The 6,376-nt window shown below is 39.7% G+C and overlaps 1 pseudogene; it reads right to left on the bottom strand.

Annotated features, from left to right (window-relative positions):
• LOC149256760 (F-box protein At1g67340 pseudogene) overlaps window positions 1-6,155 on the bottom strand; it is an 86,581-nt pseudogene extending 80,426 nt beyond the window's left edge.
• Between the last annotated feature and the right edge of the window lie 221 nt (window positions 6,156-6,376).

Genomic DNA, 6,376 nt, shown 5'->3' with positions numbered 1-6,376 from the left:
TTTTAGCATTTCAAATGCCTCTTTACAGTTGTTTGTCCAACAAAAGTTAAATCTTTAGCTAGTAGTCCAAACAAAGGTGAAGCCAATTTACTGAAGTCTTAATCAACCTTCTATAATACTAGCTAATTTAAAGAAGCTTTGAAAATCTCTTTGTTTTTTAAGGGATAGGTACCTTTTAATGATGGAAAATTTGTTTGGATCACCTTGTATCCATTCCTTGAATATGGAATGGCCAAGGACAGTCCCTGCATTCATAAAAAAATCACAATCCTTGGGACTCAATGAAAGATTTATTTCAATGCATTTCTTTAAGACTTTTCACATATTAGAAAGACATTCTTGGAAGTCACATCCATAAGGAGTGAAGTCATCCATGTATATGTCTACAGTTTAATGAAAAAGTTTAGCAAAGCTACTTAGAACTGCCATCTCGAAGGTAGTAGGGGAATTGTACAGACTGAATGGAAGTACCCTATGGGAAAAGGTACCCCAAGGACATGTGAATTTTGTCTTATCATGGTCTTCAAGTTTGATCTGTGTTTGGTTGTACCCATTAATCCATCCAGGAAGGATGTTAGAAAAATTATATTATAGAGCAATGGAACACACAAAATATATTGCATAAATATAAACATAGAAAATGCATAAAACAAGAGAGACACAGATATACATGGTTCACCGAATTTGGGCTATGTCCATGGAGAACAACCAGTCCTTCCTTTTATATTATCCAACAAATTGAAGATACAACCTACAATAGATCCGTTGTAATTCCCTCTTCGCTCTCACACAATATCCTCTCTCTTTCTCACTCAGAATACAAATCTACATAGACACAATACAATTCCCTCATATATAGCGAGGGGTTTCCTTCTAGGGAAAAAAACCCTAAATTAAACATAACTTCTACCATCAGATCTCTTCCTAATGAATGGCCCAGATTGACTACGAAATTACAACATTTTACAAGGCAATTTTACATCTATTTTAGCTTCGGGGGTGTTGCCCTCCACCAGGGGGAGGCTCCTAAAGATCGTTGCCCCCCCTTGCACCCCTCTTTCAGCACAAATATTATGGGTGGCATTGCCACCACATTACAAATTGGGGTCCAATGCGGTGATACCTCTGAATAAAGAAGATAATCAGGCTCCACACCCAACAATCTCCCACTTGGAGACTGATTATAGCAACTCCACCGCTGCTTCATTTGCTGGAAAATGACTTCACTTTGGACCTGGTTGTTTCTCATCTTCATCATCATACTTGAAGACCAATTGAAACTGAGCAGAATATCAATTTCTCCTTGGTTACAATTTTTTTAACATATCTGTAGGATTCTGGCTAGTGTGTATCTTTTCCAGCTTCAACTGTCCATCTTCCAACATTGACCATATGAAATGGTACTTGAGCTATATATGTTTAGTCTTGGAATGAAATGCAAAGTTTTTTGCAAGATATATGGCACTCTAGCTGTCACTGTGTGACTTGCCCAACTCCTTCTTCTTACCTAATTTATCCAGAAACCTTTGTAACCAATCATTTCTTTACTAGCCTCTATAGCAGCAACATACTTTGCTTCTGTTGTTGAGAGTGCAACAAAATTTTGCAATTTTGAAACCCAACTAATAGTTGTTCCACCTACAGTAAACACATACCTTGTTGTGCTCCTCCTGATATCTCTATCACCCACCATATCTGCATCAACATATCCCTGTAGAGAAATGTTTGAACCACCAAAGCATAATGCTTTATTTTTGGTACCTCTCAAATACCTGAGAATCCACTTCACTGCCATCCAATGTTCTTTTCCTAGATTGTTCATGTACCTACTTACAAATCCCACTGCATGTGAAATATCAGGCCTTGTGTAAACCATTACATACATTAAGCTTCCAACTGCTAATTCATATGGAACTTTAGACACATAATCCATTTCTTCCTAAGTCTGGGGCACATTTCCTTAGTTTGAAATGGTTATCCAAGGTATACTAACTGGTTTTGTATTCTGCATATTAAACCTTTTCAACACCTTGTGTATGTACTCACTCTGAGACAATGTTAATTTACGATTCTTGCTATCTCTAGTTATTCTCATACCAAGTATTTGTTTTGCAGCACCCAAATCCTTCATTGCAAATAAGTTTCCCAAATTTCTTTTGATCACATTTATTTCCTGCATGTTAGAACCTGCAACAAGCATGTCATCTATGTAGAAATTCCACTGTAGATCAACATATTATGCAATAGTCTAAAGCAAAATACAAGATCTACTTCTACAACCAATTTAGCGGAAGCTTAATCGAATATGAGCAAGATCAATAGAACATGTATAATAGATGAAGAGAAAGCAATGACATGAACACAGAAGAATAACCCAAGGAAAGCCTCAGCCTAAAACCCAATCTCTGTATATCATACAAGTGGAAAATATGTTTGATTACACAAATCCTTAGCTCAGAAAACTATCCAGCTCTTAGCGCAATCAAACAATACAGCTCACAGATTGTCCAGGCAACATATATGCCTTTCCTCAGCCCTCCAAGCCTCCTATTTCCTTGTGCAGTTTTTATTGGGGTCCAGTGAAGCCACATGTGATAATTGGCCTCGTCAAACTCACTAAAAAGGAAGAAGTAACTGCGCAATCCTCAAGGAAAGAATTCCTTCTGCATGCAAGAGATATTCACAATGGAATATTCCTGCAACTGATAGTACACTACCCCTCCATCTTATCTCAACTGGGTCTCTATCTGAACTAACATGCATGAGTTATTTATGAGAGAATATTCAGTTATCTGAAGTGCAATAGTTACATGCATGCAAGCATTAACTAGCTGAACTCACAATTAATTCTACAAACTGTTAGAACTAATATAACTGGACTTGACTCAGTTAACTGAGCCAACTAATTACAACTCATCCTTATCTCTTTAACTAAGGGATAAATTCCTCAATCAATGGATAAACTTTTGCATTTCTTCACATCAACTTCATGTTTGATTTTCTCGAACTAATTAAGTCGAGATGAATTAATAATTATTAATCAAATAGCTGTTAAGATCAAATTCGAATTTTACTTCTCAATTTTAGTTCAAGGACTAAATAAAATTGGAATCCATCCCGAAATGCTATTTATAGCAAAGCTATTTATAGAATTTCTATTTTTAGCATTTGTTGTTGCCATTTTCAACACTCCCTCTCAACAAGAAAGGCATTCAACTCGAACCCGATCTTGAACCTTTGGAATGTTCTGCATGCAACAATTCATCCAAGTATTGTTACTCCAGCAACTCTAGAAACAAAAAAACTCCTAACTGACCTCTCTATTGAGCTAGAAACACCCTCTGATGCTGAAGCTCCCTCTACCACTGACAAGTGATCCCACTCTGACCTTTGAGCTTCTGCAACACTCCATGCATCTCGCATTATTGCACACCTCTCTGTGCAATCCTGCACTGGTGCAACACTCCTGTGCCTCTCGCATTGCTGCAGCTTGCTAGCTCTGCACAGTCTTGGGACTCCTACACTGTAGCTCTCTCTGTCGCTCCATCTGCATTTGTCTCTACCCACTTAGCTAGTCCTACTACTCCTCGTTGGGGCTACCGTAGCAAGGTCTAATCAAAGAGGTTGGGTACCTCAATGATCATGCCCCTATTCCAGCCTTCTTGGGACTGTCACTCCACATCACCCCATCTCCAACCTAGAGGTATGGATGCATGTGGTCCCTCTACCCACTTGGCTCAAAATTCCCCCTACTGGAGGTCTCTACATGAGTGGATGCCTCCACTCAGTCTCCTCTCGGCTTCTCCAGTTGTGGCTGCTCCACAACCTCTTGAAGCTGCTTCACCAATTGTGGCTCCTCCACAATAGTCTGAGGCTTCTTCTGGCACTGCATGTTGAGAGGTAATTTACTCTCCCTCTCAACCACCAAGTCTCCAACATTTCCTTTCTCCTCAAGGTTTTGCATGCATCTTGAATCTAAAGAGCATATATGTTCTTGACTCGTGAACCTATCTGCTTCACCTGTCTCGTGGTGATGTGTCGAAGGAAAACCTTTCCCTTACTAAAGACTACATCATAGCCTTTGTCTTCTAGCATTGCGATCGACACCAAATTTCTCTTTAGTCCTGGTACATACTTGACATCGGTCAAGGTAATGCGAGCTCCATGCTCCCTCTCAAAAATAACCGTGCCTATAGCTGAGACACTATATTTTGATCATTACCCATCGCTATGAGTATCTGGAGATCTTTCTCCTCGAAGGTACTGAACAAACTCTTGTCACCGGTCATGTGGAAAGAAGCTCCACTGTCAAGAAACCAACCACATCCCACCATGGATGTAAACATGCATGTGAAGAGGGTGAAATCCAACTCGAACTATGAGGCCAATGCCTCACCTTCTCATCCTTCCACGGCTCCCTTCTTGGATTTCCTCAGTGGACAATTTGTAGCAAAATGGCCCACTTCATGACAACAAAAGCATCGCACTTTCGATTTGTCAAACTTCTTCCCACCATGGGAAGAACTCGATTTGGGATGAGAATCCTTCTCCTTCCCTTTCTTTACCTTAGTCGCTAAGGCACAATTTTCTTTATCCTCCATAGATGAAGAATCATCTCTTGTGCTTCTTCTTATCTCCTCCTACATCAGATCCGACCAAAGTCGTTCCTAATTTGGAAGTTTCTCTCTTCCATTTATTGGGTGTTGGTAGTTATGCTAGCTCTTAGGAAGACCGAGGAGAGCAAGACTCACCATGTCATCATCGATAGTCATGATTCCTACACTCCAAGCTTATCCCTATAGGAGATGAGCTTGTTCAGATACATAAAGATCGTGTCACCCTTTTCACACTTTATTTTCCGAAGCTTGTCTTTCAACGCCAACTTCCTCTGATTGTTGTTGTTCTAATATAGATATTTCAATGTTTTCCACATCAAAAATGGTGTCTCCTTCCCATGGAGACTCAAGACTATGTGGTCTCGAACTCCCTCCAGAAGGATTCTCCTTGCTCTAGCCACACATTTCTTCCATTCCGCCAATTCTATAGCATTAGCCATTGTAGGCTTGGGGACTTCTTGATCAATGAAGTCCTTTAGACCATTATCCTCTAATATTGCTTCCATGCAATCCTTCCAGGCTATATAATTCGAGCTTCCATCAAGGGCATACTTTAGCCTTAAACTGTTGAAATCCATTGGTGAAATTGAGATGTGATTAGAACTCGATTTCTATATTCAGGAACCACAAACTTCGAACTTGTCCCTTCTTGTATACTATTCTCTCCTTGATCACCTTTGCTCTGATACCATGTAGAAAATCCAACTATAGATCAACAGATTATGCAATATACTAAAGCAAAATACAAGATTTACTTCTACAACCAATTTAGTGGAAGCTTAATCGAATATGAGCAAGATCAATAGAAAACATATAACAGATGAAGAGAAAGAAATCACATGAACACAGAAGAATAACCAAGGGAAAGCCTCAACCTAAAACCCCAATCTCTGTATATCATACAAGTGGAAAATATGTCTGATTACATAAAGAATTAGCTCAAAAAACTATCTAGCTCTCAGCATTAGTTCTTGTTCTCCAGAAGTTGCGGTCAAACATACATTTTAGTGCTGCGAATAGGAAAAACCCCGCGACTTTAGTTCATTAATAAAATATTCCAATAGACAAGAAAGGGGTATTTGCCTTCCGGATTTAGCATAGTAAACATGGGTAAATAAGTGCAAAAAGGTCAAAAAGGGTGATGGAAATGCAATAGAAAGATTGCCCGATTTGGTGCCCAACATCTCCTCCCAACTAGCCTTCTGCATGTCCTCATGCAATTCACCGCCTCCGCAAGTCTAGATTTTGCAAACTATAGGCTTCCTGAAGCTAAGGAAGATCATATTCTCCTGCCATCTCTGCCCCTATAACTTTAAAACCATCTAAAAGGAGGTCTTCCTTCCACCCATATCCCAGAACATTGTACGTTGGAGTGTAATTTTCTACAGGCAACCAAATAGTGGGGAACTGAAACCGGATTCCCATCCACCGGACCCCGCATGTTCAGAGACATGCTACATACCTGGGCACTTTGGAGAGCACTCGTGCAAAATTTGGTGCCCCAAAAGGTTCCTTGTTCCGTCCAGCTATAGGTGACATCATCCAACTTTTCTGACAGCAATCAAGGGCCTCATCTTGAAATGTGACTAATTCCTTGACACAAAGATCAAGGCACCAGTCTTGTGTCCTTAGCATCATGTCTCTATTCCCTTCAATTCCCAAAAAGGTATTGTGTTTAGTAAACATGGTGATTGACCTCTCATGTTCTCCTCTTATTATAAATGGCTTTGTAACCTGATTAGATTCAAATGTGTTAAAAG

The sequence above is a fragment of the Pinus tabuliformis genome, chromosome 7, assembly GCF_031772625.1.
Source record: "Pinus tabuliformis cultivar Carrire ecotype Pingquan chromosome 7, CPIR1, whole genome shotgun sequence".
NCBI lineage: Eukaryota > Viridiplantae > Streptophyta > Pinopsida > Pinales > Pinaceae > Pinus > Pinus tabuliformis.
Note: the sequence above shows the minus strand (reverse complement) of the source record. Positions and strands in the feature narration are given on the sequence as shown.